Here is a 15,522-nt window from a genome sequence, read left to right as displayed (position 1 = left end):
CAGCAACCTATGCATCAACAAAAGATATGGAAAGACCGTGTGTGAGGATATAGTTAGCAATGCATCAACAATTGGATATATATGCTCATGCCATACCTCTTGGGTGACCACACCCACATCCTCATCCTCCAAATGATCACCATGGCTCTAGCCCGAAGCGGGATCTGATGGTGTCGCCGACCTAGACCGTTCTGGTGATACATACTTGGGGTCGCGACAACCAAAAAGGTTTGATAGCCGCCTTAACTTTTGGCCCTGGCGCTGCAACATGTACAAGTGAATGAGACATCGAACGTAGCAACACATGTTAAGTGCTAGTTTGAAGGAGATGTGAACCTTGATGAATGCTCGAAGTGCACCTTCTCCATCGCTTTTGCCAGCCGGGGTTGTTTCAAGAATAGTCTCGGTCTCATCAGCTGCTTTCTTGATCTGGGCACGCTATGAACAGAAATGGTATTAACGTGTTAGGCAAGCGAAGATGTGAATAGTGTGAATGAAAAGCAAAGAGGGCAAATACCACAAAGTTCATCATTGGAGCTGAAGGGATCACTGAGTTGCCTTTCCTGACTAATGTGTTGTACTGGTGTTGGGCTACCTCATCAAAAACAGTGGGTTCTTCCAAAATCTCCTCAGCATACGCCGGCTTGCATACCTCCACACGGGTACTTGCAAGAAACCATGTGAGATAGTTGTTGAATGCTACAGGGTAGTGCTCACGAAGCTGGACTCCTTTTCCAGCCCTAGCTTGCTCCACACTAAGCGCAAACTGTACGACATACTTTCTGTGATGCTTGGCCCAATCCTTAATCTTCCGCTGCCTTTTCCTATCCAACCTGCAAGTTAGAAACATAATATTAGTAGCATCAAAACCGCCGAGAAGCTGCTAAGTACTCAAGGTTAATTATATCTTACGCGTGTAGCAACTTGTCCGTGTCCTCCCACTCCGGCGGATGTGCCTGGAACAAACCAAACTGATGGCGCACTCGATGTGGGAGGTGAAGCTCAACCGCCCAGTTGCATATGAGTGGGCACCGCATACGCCAGAGATCCCTATCCCTAGTGCACATCGGATTCAGCCTGAACTCTAAAGGGTTACCAAAACTATCTCCTGTTCCATACGGCTCCCATATCACCTGCAAAATGGGATAGAATGCAAAATTGATATCGAGTTGCAATAGAAGCATCATAATCACTTATGCCATGTCAATTCACCTGCTCAGGCGTGATCGCGTCAAGCTCACTCTGGTACAACTTGTACATGACCGAGGGATCATTTGTCGTCTCATTTATCACATCCCACTTGTAAGCCCAAGTGGGTAGCCGTAGTAGGTCGCCTTTGTCATCCCAATCATCGTACTTCACCTTCTTCGGACGTCCAACCGGCAAACGCTCCCAGCTCCATATGGAAAGTGCGAGCAAACAACCACCAATACCTCCAGATGACCTACAACAGGCTTCGTCCAACTGCACATAAAAGAGAACATGATTCAATTAAGAGCAAGATCGCATTCATAATGTAGCAATGAAGTGAAAAAGAAACAACTTCATACCTGTCCATACAAGTAAGCCAGTGTCGCCGAACCCCAACTCCATTTGCTATCGAAGACGGTCAACGCCTTCAGCCACATCCATGAAGCATTCTTGCCTGTGCCATCAGCAAACATAGTCCTGGATATCACATACCACATGTAGACACGAGCATATATCTTGACCGTGTCCTCATCAGCTTCCGGTGGGCAAGTACCAAAGTGCTCAGTAATCCACGTGAAAGTAGCACCGGCTGCGACTCTTTCCTTCTTCTTGTTTTCTGCTGCTGGTTCCGGAGGCTCCGGAGGAACCATACCGATAAGGGCATGCATCTGCGCGCGCCACCCATCGGAGTCGGTGCTCATACATAGAGGATTCCCATCAATAGGAAGACCGGTGATCATAGCAATATCCTGGAGCGTCACTGTCATCTCCCCGGTCCGTAGATGGAAACTATGTGTCTCCGGCCGCCAATGATCAATAAGCGCGGTGAGTGCTGGAGCATTGTTGGGTGGCGTCGACCGTCTGACCATATGAATGAAAGGGAGAAGTCCTGTCTCCCTTACATACGGTGTGTATCGCTCATCATAGCGCATCCACCCAAGGGTGACCCCGTGAGAACGAAGCTTCAAAGGTGCAAGCGCCTACAAACAAACAATTCATAACATTACATATGGGGCATTTGTGTTTGAAATAAATACGAAATTCATAAAATAGGCCACTTTCATTATTACCCGCTGCTCCACCGCCATAGCGTACGACCAGTGTTGTTTGTCCCAGTGATCATTAAGAAGCCAAACCATCCTAACAATTTTGAAAGAAAGCTTTCTTGTCAACACGATTATCTTTTCAATACAAATAAACTAAAGTACGCCTACTAGATGCAAAATACAAAGCATATGTATCCAAACCATTCTTGCCAATACAAATGTAATTTCAATAAACTAAACTAAGCCTACCTCATGCAAGATTCAATACAAATATCTTTTCCATATAAATAAAATGTCAACCTATATACCCAAACTATATAAATAACATGTCAACCTATGTGTCCAAACCACATTCTAGTCTAACAAGGGTTCCCCAAATCTAATACATGCAAGATTCAAACAAAAATTCCCTAAATCTAATACACACAAGATTCAAACAAGGGTTCCTCAAATCTCCGAAATAGCATACATTCTATGGATAGAAAGAAGGGGATCGGAGAAAAGTACCTTCTAGGATGGATTGGTGAAGGAATCCACGGGCCAAATCGTCAGATTTGAAGATTTCTTAAGAGGGGATTGAGAGGGGGAGAGGAGGAAGCCGCCGGCCGCCTGTTCTGTAACTCCTCTGGAACGAATGGGTGGGGTGGGGGGGGGCAGCGGGCGGCTGGCATCTAAGTCACAGTGCAGCGCCTGCGGGCCGGGCGCTGCACATTACGGTGCAGCTCCTAGCTCTGAGGCGCTGCACTGCTGGGTGCGGGCCCAGGGACTGCCACGGTGGACTGGCGTGCAACGCCCCCGAGCTGGGCGCTGCACCGTAGGGTGTGGCGCCTGCGTGGCGGGCGCTACACAAAAGGGTCAGTGCTGTGAAATAGTTTCACGGGCAGTTCATTTTGTGAATTGATTTCGTCCACAGGTCAAAATAGTCAAAATTGCCCGACGGCAACCCGGCGGATCAGACAAAAGCTGCAGCCTTGGGGGATATGCACGTGATACGAACGAAACACCTCGGCAGGATTTGGGATTGGACCGATCGCGCGGCGGACGGCACGCAGGAAAGAAACTCTTGAACTCCTGTCCTGAGTTCTGTATACCACTTGTTAGATAATAACGAGAATAAACAAGACACGAGAGACACGGATTTTTACGTGGAAACTCTTGCGGGAGAAAACTACGGACGCACGAAGGCGCAATCACTATGATGAAGAAGTATTACAAGCACGAGACGACAGACCGTCTGAGGTGCGACTACATGGGGTATATAAAAGGGCAATACATGAGAGTTCTTGGAGGACAAGTAAACGAATTGTACTCGTACGCATCGGTACCAACGCAAAGACCCACTCCGTATGTACTACGTCTAGTCCAATACGATATAGTTTGGCTCACAATTTAACAATTAACGTCCAAAATTTTGAAACTGAACTTTTATATTGTATTTTACTTTTTGCAAGTATTATGTTTTGCGGAATTGTCACCTATTTCATCGATTTGCCTGCCAAAATTTACTTCCATCCGTTTTCCCTTTTGGGGAAATATCAAAGGCCATATATTAAAGTTGACAAATTCTTAAAAGATCATCTTACTGAAATTAAAAATTACACATCCGTCTTTGAAAAAAAAAAGGACGATCTATACATCAGTTAACTCAAATTACTTTATGTTTCGGTCACTTTTTCTACGAAGTGCCCGCGCATTACTATTATAAGTACAAAGTAAAGGATACAACATGCACGCAGACACCGCTCGAAAAACATCGTGAGACGGACACCTGTGACCTGTCCAGGCACAAACACAAAAAAGACCCCAAGAAAAAGACAATTGCAAGAAGGGAAGCCCTCAGGGATGCCAAGCTCCACCACGGCCAATGCCGCCGGGAAGGATAAAGACGCGCCACCTGTTTCTTAGACGTACTGATACTGACCAGGTACACGTTAACCCAGCACCGGTGTATCCTAGCTTGCCTCTACGAACTGATTGATCCACTGGAACTAAAGGCTCATGACTGTCCCACCTCTTCACAGTGCATGCATGTACATGCACATGCATGCAAGCTTTGCTTGCTCGGTGACTACATGCATGCACATGCATATAAACCCATCTTGCCGTGGGATTTATGATCGTAATGCTTCAACTTGTAGAAACAAATATGCAAACAGGGTAGCAAACTACAAATCTTGACACATGGCTTCTATAAATCTCCATCTCTTTTTTCTACTTAACATAAATAGCATAGCGTTTTGTTGTCAACAAGAAAATATAACACACACTCCCTCCGAGCGGAAATAAGTGTCGTGATCACACTTATTTCAGATGGGAGGTAGCATTTTATAATTACTAATAGAACTCAGCTGGAATATATGTAAGCTAGTGATATATTTGGTCATATCAGAGGCAGGTATGTTTGGATCTTATGCCTCCATACGAAAATAAAACCAAGTTTCTTTCCAAGGAAGAGAGAATTCTAGTATTCGTATGTGTTACCTAACTGAAGAAATGAACAAGCAAAAAAACAAAAGGAATATTATTTTTCAAGGAAGAATGGATTATGGGAGTGTTCACCCCTAAAAGAAATAAGAAGAATTAGAAAATACAGAAAATTAATGTTGTGCAACTATGACTAACAATAACAAATCATAAATACTTATTTCAAAGTCTTTCTTTTATGCAGGAAGTAGAATATTATACTCAAAATTTGCACACAAATTACACAAGTCATGTATTCTTCTGCACTGTGAAAAATAAGTGTAAGCTAGTGCAACCTTAGTAATAGATATGACTAGGAAAATGAATTCCATTTTAAGTAACGAACACAAAATTTAATAGTGTTACACCATCGAAGTCAAACCGATGCCACATGCACAAATATAGAAGAAAATCCTACAACCAAAAAATTTGTGGATACTTATTTCTTATCTATAAACAAATACATTATACTAAGACCAACTATGAATAAAAAAACTTATGTTATTCTAAGATAGAATGAATTAAGGGCATTGGTATTAACTAAAATAAGAAATAAAAACACATGCTTTCTTTTTACGAAAGAATGAATTATGAGAGTGGTAAATCAACAATAAAGTGAAAATAATTAATAGTATACAAATATCCCTAACTTGAACAAAAATCATAAAGACTTACTATCAAACTCTTCCATTATATGCAACAATAAGAATATGCAAGAGCATGTATAAAGTAGTACAACTTTAGTATTAGTTATAATTTATTTCATTAATTACATATTTAGATTTTGTTTCAAGTTTCTAACATAATATTAAGTCATGACATAGGATTGAGCATCAAACCGCTGACGTGTGAACAAATAAAAGCAAAAAAATCAATAACAACAAAAGTACTACGCAGGAAAAAAACAGAAGCCAGAGGCACAAGCGGGAATTTTTTTTCCTTTCTTATCAATAGTCCGACACATATATTAGCATGAAAAATAAATTTTATTTTAGGTACCTATCGCGAAATTAAGTAGTGTCACAAGTTTGCAACATCAAACCACAGTCACCTACACAAATATAGGAGAATGCAAAGGCAAAAAAAATAACGAGTAAGGAACAAAAAAAAGGAGACATTTGCACAAGATAGAAAAGTAGAACTTTTAGAGCCGGAGTCACTTTATTATTAATAGTAATAAATAGAACTATAAACATATGTTATTAGGAGGAATACAAATATCAATTAAAAAAGAAAGACTAATAAAAGTGGTGTTACCCGAAACAAAAGAAAAAATAAACACAAAATTTATTCGAAGTAAAATTTTGTAACAGACATCGGTATTACCTACAAGAAGAAATAAAATGAAGAAAGAAATGTCAATATTGAAAATAATCATCTCATGGCACCTACGAAACTGAATTGTAACACGCACGCACGTGCGGACACACACACCACAAACAAACGCGCTTGCGTGCACTCACACAACACAAACACTCACGCACAAGCGCACGTGCACATGTTACACACCTCTGGCAAATTAATCCTGTTTTGGGCTATTCTGGCTAGTTAATCGATCTTTGTACATGCACCACTATGGGTGCTTGCGAATTCAGCCTGGTTGTGCGTGGAATGTGGGCTGTCAGTCCAATATCAGCCAACCTTCGTACATGGGCTTATAAGATGTTGATCGCCACAAAATTAAGACGTGAAGCCTGGTTAGATGGCACTTCCGGTTCCTCGAGTAATGATAGAGACGATGAATCATCTTGGGAAATACTATGGAAGAAGCCAGACCCAGGTAAAATTCGCATGTTTCTTTGGAGACTAGTGAAGCATTCGTTGCCCACTGAGGATGTGAGGGCTCACACAAAAATGTCAACGGCTAGTTCCTGTGCTTTGTGTGGAGCTGCAGACTTCGTTGCTTGAATGCACCATGGCGTGGCAAGGTGTGTCTAGGCACTTGTCGATGGTGAGTTGGCAGAGCACCTGTGTGAAACATCTGAACCAAGCACCAAGCAGTGGCTCTTTTGGATGATAGATACATTATCACATGACGCCTTTGTTAAATTATCAGTGATTTTATGGGCAATATGGTGGGCAAAGAGACAAGTGATATAAGAGGAAATTTATCAGAGTCCTTCAGCTACATATGAATTTATTAAGAGATTCATAGCAGACCTTGATCTAATATCACAGAAAGGAGTCAGGGCACCTACCGAGGCTAGAACCGCAACAGCTAGAGCGAGAGCTCCGCCGCAATGGTGTGCAAAAATTCACGTTGATGCAAGTGTCGTCAAATCCGCGATGAGAGGTTCCGCGGTAGTAGTATGCCGTGATGAGTCAGGACTATATCTGGGAAGTTCTTCTTTGAATGTTCAAGGGATTATTGATGTGGCTACACTCGAAGTAATGGCGTGTAGAGAAGCTTTATCTCTGGCTGAGGATTTGATGATCCAAAAATTTGTAATTGCTTCTCACTCAAAACAGGTGGTGAATGATACTGGAAGAGGAACAAATGGTAACTGCGGGTGCATCATTAGCGAGGTTAAGCAATGAGCGAGGTTTTTCAATTGTACCTTTGTATTTGAAGATCGAGCATCTAATACCAATGCAAATAGGTTAGAGCAACTCTAGCAGACCCCGCAAAACGTCCTGACCCGCAAAATAACCGCCAAATCACGAGTCGGGGCTAGAAAATCTGCACGAGCAGACCCCGTATCCCGCTCCGGCCCGCAAATTTTTTTGCGGGGCGCGGCAAATCTTCTCCCCCAACCTCTATCTTCACGGGCTGGGAGGCCGACCCGGGCTCAACCCTTACCCCGCGTGAGATTTGGCGGGAGGGACATTTCCGCGCGGCCCTTCCCGCTCCTCGCACCCTCCGCCACCATTGCCCCCACACCGCAAGCTCCGACTGCTCCTCCCCGGCCGTCCCTCGCCGCCATGGACGACCCCATGCTGTCCCCCGTTACTGTCGAGGTCGAGCACGCCCCTTCCCCTCGGGCCGATCTCGTCGCCGACCATGTTGGCCCCGCCGCCGTCGCCCAAGCCCACGCCGCGCCGTGATATGGCAAGGAGAGAAATCTTGAAGAGAAGAATGGTGGCATCGGCCGGTCCATGCTACAGTTCCGGTGATGTTTTCTCCGCTCCATATGGTGGCAATGTGGATGATTTCGGTGCGGGAGTTGGACAAGCGCCGGAGGTGGATTCGGTGGCGCCGATGAACTCCAAGGTGGACTCGATGGCGCGGAGTGAAGATCGATCAAGATGATGCTGGACATGGGCGCAAACCTTTTGCAGGGCACTCTTTTGCGTTAGCCGTAATGAACTTGGCTTCTATTTGCGCGTAAAACTATTTATGCCGTTTGAATTTAAACTTGTTTGTGAAATCCTATATCAAATGCGAGATTTGCAGTTTATCTGTTTGCGGGTCGTTACGGTGGTGTCCGAGCAGAACCCGCATAGCCGACCCGTAAAAAAGCATATTCCGTGAATATACTTTTTTACAGATCCGTTTGGGGGGTCTGCATCTGTGCCAGCCCGCGCCGGCCCACAAAAACGGTTTTGCACGAACTGCAAACGTGTTTTGCGGACCGGCGGGATACGGGTCTGCTAGAGTTGCTCTTAGCTAAGTTCTCCAATATACTAGATCAGGAGCGATATTTATGGTTGATTCATCCCATGATTTTTTTTACCCCTTTATGTGGTTTATGATTAATAAAACTTAGCTTCACCTTAAAAAAACTGACTGAAGAATAGCACAAAGCGTTGGAAAAATCAACGTCGCCTTTCTCCTGCACTTGCTACACGCATCCAGAAGCTCGTCGCTGCTTCTCACACCTTCGTAGCAAGAAAAAGGTTGTTGACACAACTGCCAGGAATTAGTCGCTCGTGGGAGCCAGAATATGTGGGCGAACACGGTCATTTGCTTGTCACGAATAATCGCTGTAGCAAATTTGACCTTCCGTTATTTCTCCACAAAAGGTTTTTGCATAGCTCAAAAAATATAGTACTAATGAACTAGTATGTTTCACGATAAATCATATATCACCTAAGTCCAAAATTACTTCTTATATTTCTTTAGATACGGATGCATCTAACACTAAACGTGTCTATATACAGATATATCTAACACTAAAACATGTCTAGATACAACCGTTCTTAGATAAATCTATGACCAGTAATTCGGATGGAGGAAGTAAATTATTTGGAAATTTGATGCATGGAACAAGCAGAAAAGGTGCATGGTCAAAATTGCTACTTTAAAGAGGTTTTGTGTTGGGTCGGGCTACTTTAAAGACGTTTCGTGTTGGATCGGGCTTTGGCATTAGCTAGGCGATCGGAGGCGGTAGGGAGGGAGCCATGGTGCCAATGTTGTTGCCAGCCATCGAAGGCTTCTGGATGCCTCGAGGGGTGGATTTGTCGCGGGTCAGGGCAGACGCTCGGCAGTAGGGCATCCGCCTCCTTGGTGGTCTTGAACCGAATAAAGGCCCAAGCCCCCGTGATCGAGGGATCCGCAAGGACCCTGAGCCACAACACTTGTCTCTTGGCGAATGCCGTCGTAACGTCAACGAAGACCTATACCACATCTTATTCCATTGTACCTCGGCTCAGTTCATGTGGAGCTGTCCTAGTGAAGTCTGGGACAATGGGTGGTGTCCGACTAGCTTCCCTGAGTTCTATCAGTACATAGCCGCTTGCTTTGGCCAAGGCCGTAGAGTGATGTGGGTGAACTTTAGGGCCTTTGGTGTGGTACTTGTGGTGTATTAGGAATAAACTTGTCATTAAGCATGTTTGCCCAACCAATACCACTGCTGCGATTTATAAATTATTAGGGTTCTTGCAGTTATGAAAACGACTATGCAGGTAAGGAGTTGGCGGCGCATCGGCCATTTAACCTCCTTGAGGATTGTATCTTTTATTTCGGGTGTGTTTTGTTGTTGCTCATAGTTGAAACTTCCTTCTCTTTCTTTGTGTACCCATGTAACTTCTTCTATACTTTCCTTTGTGGTTGGACTTGTATCGTGATTGTTGCTTTATCTATAAAGCGGGGCGGGGAGTCTTTTTAGGCAATGCCACCATACCCTGCGCCCGGTGCCGCTCCGCCTTGGTGAGTCATTTCGAGCCCTTCGATGACGAGGAGAACACGCCACGCGACCGTACTCTGTGCATTTTTAAACCGAACCGAACCAATTTTATGGTTTTTATGGTTTTTGGTTTTGGTATGGTATGAACTTTTCGTGCCGTTCTGAACTCTAGTTTTTATGATATATACCGAAAAAACCGAATGGTTAACCGAATAAACCGAAGTCAAAATAAATTTATATTTCTTGAGGCAAACAACCATACAAGTTATCATTTTTCTTGTACACGAGTCAAATTCACTACCAAGCACGTACGTTTTTCTTGTAACATAATCATTTTTCTCTTTAAAAAATGCTAAGCACGTCCATAACAATCAAGGGATGAATCCACTCATGCATATATACTTATATATATAGTTATTTGTGTAAAATAGTATGTGTTTTCAGTCATAAATTTATAAATTGTTATGACGTCATTTTCAAATTCATGTCGACTATGGTATATACCGAAATCATACCGAAATGATTTGGTATATACCAAAACCGAACTGTATTTTAATTTCAAATCGTATTTATTAAAGTATTAATACCGTACAACCCAAAAAACCGTATAAACTAAACCATGTAAACCGAATAAACTGAACGCACATAGTCGCGACCCACCACCACCGAGATAGTACTCGAGGCGTATGCACATCTTTGAGGGGTCTGGACTCCACTCTCTCTTCACCATGGTGGGGCGCCATTTAGTGCCGGGGCAGCGAGGACGGCTGCACGCGATGTCCGGTCTGGACACCATACTTGTGCGAAGGGACGGCATCGTGGGACCCGAGTCGATCAATGAGCTCGACATCATGGTACAGAGGTACTGCAGGAATCGTAAGTTATATATATAGTTTTCTTTCAGATTTTTTTAGCTACTTTTCATGTCGGGTCGCATTGAGGGTGCATCGCAGGCCTCTGGTTAAGAAGCTCGAAAAAAGGTTGGAAAATCTATACCTACTAATAAACCGCCTATCGCTTCTGGCGGTCTGTCAAGAAAAATATCCCCGAAGTTGCTATAAATTCACTTTGTCGGATCAAAAGTTGCCTCCTGCTATGTTGTTTTATAGATGTGAGACGGGTATAAACCATAGATCCTCGAGCTATAAATGTTTAGAAAATCATAAAATGTATGTAAAATCAAAAATGTTTAGAAAAGCATAATTTTTTTGCAGATTCAAAAAATGTTGGTGGTTTTGCAAACCTGTTCGCAAATTATAAAAAAAAACATAGTTTGGAATAATTGGTCGGGAAATAAAATCATGTTCATGATTTTGAAAAAGATGATCGTGTATTCAAAGCATATTCAGGAATCTGAAAAAATGTCCATGTAATTTTAGAAAATGTTCACAAAAAATAAAAGTATTTTCTTTAAATGTTCCCCATTTTTAAAAAAAATCTTTGTTAAGTCAAAAAATGTTAATGAATTCAAAAACTGTTCATACAGTTAAAAATTGTTTGTAAACAAAACTAACGTTCGTGATTTTTTTTGAGAAAATCCAAAATTAGAAAAAACGTTTGTCGATTCAAAAAACTGTTCACCGATTCAAAAGTACATTATGTCTAGGATTTGATTAGTTTTTGAAAGTCTTTATATGTCTTAGCGTTGGGAGTAGTTTGTGGTTGATGAGATTTGTTTCTAAAGTTTTAAACGTTGCCTTGCGTAACATAATGACAAGTGTGACATGCACTGGCAAGCTCATAGCCTTGGGATTTACCACGTCGAATGCATTGTGATCACGTGGACATCATCGACGAGGATGAGAAAGAAAGTAAATGGCAACATGGCGAACCACTGTGTGAAAATATAGTACCCTTATATATCAGGTATTGAGTCATACTTATTTGGCTAGCCCATAATTTTTTTGTCTCCCGTTACAACTCACGGACATATTTGCTAGTAGTACAATTAATTGGTTGCAGAGAGAGTCCCCGGGCTGGTTGAGGCGAGCTATTCCACTTCACCTGCCACAGCTTCGCACAGTCGGTCGTGTGCCGCACACCCTCCATGCTCGCAGTGTCCCACCGACGATAGACATGTTACGGTGGGCTACCTCCGGACGGCGACGGGTCATGTCAAACGGCGTGCGCGTTTAATTTCAAGCAAGTTGTACACGCGCGCAGTATCCCTGCTTCTTCTCCTCCCACGGGCTGGAACATTCAGCCGAGCTGACCGCGACACCTTTGTCCCATGGAAAAACCGAGGAATAGTGCCCGACAGGTTCGTGTTTGATTAGGCGCGAGGAGACCGGGGGAGCTGATGAGATTAGAAGCGAGCGGAGGATGAAACCTTGCTCAGTCATCGGACAGCGAGCGGGCGAATGGTTTAATGCATTTTTTGCGTGTGTGTGGCGGCGAATGTTATATGCGGGCGCGCGTTCGATTTGTCACGGGCATATCCGTGGGATCGAGCTAGGGTGACCGGTGTGGATAAGACATGACACGAGTGATAGACAGCGACCAGACCCCGAGCCATTTCCGTGGCGACGCTCCTCATTTTCGATGGTCACATTTGTTTGTTTGTTTGCGGACTGATGAAACTACGTACGCGCGAAGTGGATAAGTCCACGTCAAAACCGTTGCTCCGTCGAACTAGCTGATTATTGGCTGATCTCTAGCAGTAATGTACAGTAGTACTACTACTACTGTACTAGGTCTACGCCAAAACAGTTGCTGATTAATTAGTGCAATTAGAATAAACTAATACTACCTTCGTCCTGATTTATCGGTCCTCATTGTAATCTGTGTCAAATTTTGATCATAAATTTAACTAACAAAATATTTATGCATGTTACAAAAAAATCATATCATTAAAAATTATGTTCAAATACGAATCCAATGATACAATTTTTGTTGACATGCACTAACATTTTATCAGTTAAATTTTTAATCAAAATTTAGCACAAATTGTAAAAGGGACTAATAAATCAGGACGGAGATAGTAAGTCTTTGTTGGAAATAATAATGATTGAACCATCTCGGAGAACCATTCTGACGCGATATGATATGGTGCGTTTAATGTGTGCATCAGTGCGTGAATCTCGGCACCATAGAAAAAGAACAAGATCATCTACGACTAGCCTTTGAAGGCATATCTATAATCTATAATCTCATTATTTCTAATTCTCTTAACATGCAAACCATTCACCTCACCAAATGTGCTACGTCAGCATCCACTAACAATATTTTTCAGCTCATGCAAACCTTATTCCATTATCACTAATTCTCTCAACATGCAAGCATCCCACTTCACCGTGCACTAACATTTTTTTCAGCCCATGCGAACCATTTCAATACGTTTATTTTTGTCATTGGACATATGTAATACATAAATAGTTGATCCCCACTATTTCTAATCCTCTCAACATGCAAACCATCCACCTCACCAAATGTGCCACGTTGGCATCCGCTAACAATATTTTTCAGCCCATGCAAACCTTATTCCATTATCACTAATTCTCTTAACATGCAAGCATCCCACTTCACCATACACTAACATTTTTTTCAGCCCATGCAAACCATTCCAATATGTTTATTTTTGTCACTGGACATATGTAGTAGATTAGATAATTATTTAATTTATTTATTTCCTAAAGGTTGTGAAATGCCATGATTTACACAAAATGCAAGTACGGAATATTTATATGTTAAAATTCAGAGCTTTTGATTTAGATCTTTTTCTAAATATATAAGTCATATGTAACTAATTTTTGTATATTCCTGCAGCAACACGCAGGGAAATTACCTAGTTTTTATAGAAAAAACTCTAAGCATCATGGGTCCGAGCCAAAGCGTGGCAACTCCTGTGGACGCATCATTCGCTCTATCTACCACCTATGCGTGGCCCAAAACTTTATTTCATTGTTTCTTTTGCGTGACGTGACATGCTCCTGCAGGTCAGTACTTACTTTCTTCCTCCGGATCACATTTGACGGCAATATCCTATGCGTATATAAATGAAAATCGTCAAAGAAGCGATATTTGTATCTAGAGCAAGGCAACATTCAGGCTTGGTATACATGACAATGCTACGTTCTCTAATGTAGCAAGGCAATTCCTACAATATGTGTGCCAAGTTTTGTGCTATATTATGATATTTTTGGGGGCATGTCAATTTATAGACATGTATAGAAACTTTCTTTGCTGTAGCATGCAAAACAAAACAAAAATGTTGTGGCAGGACAATCCTCTCCTGCTAGCATTACAATTCCTAAACATGGAGCCAATTCCCTCCTCTGTACTATGGCAATTCTATGCGCTACAGCATTTTTTTAACATCAGTATAGACGCAAACGCTCATACATACGCGCATACACTCATCATTATGAACGCACACCCTATCCCTACGAAAATACATCATGACATTTTTTTTTCTCTACTGTAGCATCACAGTTCATGAATATATGGCAACTTTCTCTGCTAGCATGGTATTTCTTCCTGCTAATACCATGGTCATAGCATGGCAAAAAAATAAATTGAACGATATGTCCGTTGGGGTGGGCGGTAGGGCCAGCTCGCACGCATCTGTCGTGCCAGAGGGCTGAGACTGTATGTTCGCGCCGTGTTTGCCTCTTGATTCATTTCACAGCGTAGACCACCACCACACTCACACGCTCACAAGATGCATAGGCAAGACCAGAGCTGTGATTTTTGTAACACATTACAAACGCAGACAATCATACATATACGCACACACACTCATCATATAAATGCACGCACTCAAGCCCTACCCTTATGAGCGTCTCTGAAACACCGAGCTGATACTTTATCTTGAGATTGACGAAGCCACCACAAACGCTTCCATAGTTGACGTGAACGTCTCCAAACATTAGCGAAAAGACTGAAATAAATCCAGAGAGCCGTCAAATTTTAAGATTAAAGAATTCACAACAGAAACTGAACAATCTTTATCTCCACTATTTAAAAACAGTGTAAGATTTTTGTTTCGCTCCTTCAACTTCACCTACGTTCTCGCGTTCGATCCTCCCCGTTTTGATTTTTCCCTTCTCAACTCTACTATGTCCTACCGGTTTCCCATCAAGACCGCCTCAACTGTCTCATGTCTTATTTACTAACCACATAAATTCATGTTTTATTTGATAAGCGAAAAAAATATTATCAAATCAAGTCTACGCTTTTGGTACACAATCTCTACTATTAAAGGGAAGTTGGTAGTTGTACGTCTGTTGGTGAAGCCTTCCCTCAACACATCCTACATTAACTCAATCAAATCTTTTGCAGCGCCTCGTGGTGGTTATAAAGTAATTGCATTAACTCAATTAAATAAAATCAAAGCATGCTATATGTCAAACACAGGAGATCATGTAAAATCTAATCTTTTGCATTAACTCAATCATCAAATCACTTTTTGTATTAGAATATGATGAGTGTAAGGTATACAAAGGACACTATTGAGTTGAACCACTAGAATATGCATCCTCCATTGCAACGCACAGAAAATTAGTTTGTTACAATAATAATTGAATGACAGGTAAAAATGGCAATTGCCTGCTAAAACTAACTAAATTTTTAACGCATCTATGTATCAATAATGGATGCGCCGTCAAGGACTGACATAATAGAATATTAGTGCCCTAGTTGTAAATTGTAATGCAGAAAAATTATCAAGTTAGAAGAAATATCTGAATAAGCCTTCCCGCAAAGAAATATCTCAAAAGCCCATTGGTAAAATATTTGCCTTAATCATGTTCACGATC

The 15,522-nt window shown here is 42.1% G+C and overlaps 1 long non-coding RNA gene across 1 annotated transcript; it reads right to left on the bottom strand.

Moving 5' to 3' along the window:
• Positions 1–214: 214 nt before the first annotated feature.
• On the bottom strand, positions 215–573 carry LOC125534217. The gene is made up of 3 exons (XR_007294421.1): positions 518–573; positions 337–438; positions 215–261 (listed from the first exon to the last, which is right to left on the bottom strand). It is a non-coding gene; the product is annotated as an uncharacterized LOC125534217 (long non-coding RNA).
• Positions 574–15,522: the final 14,949 nt, after the last annotated feature.

Source organism: Triticum urartu, chromosome 2, assembly GCF_003073215.2.
Source record: "Triticum urartu cultivar G1812 chromosome 2, Tu2.1, whole genome shotgun sequence".
Classification (NCBI taxonomy): domain Eukaryota; kingdom Viridiplantae; phylum Streptophyta; class Magnoliopsida; order Poales; family Poaceae; genus Triticum; species Triticum urartu.
Note: the sequence above shows the minus strand (reverse complement) of the source record. Positions and strands in the feature narration are given on the sequence as shown.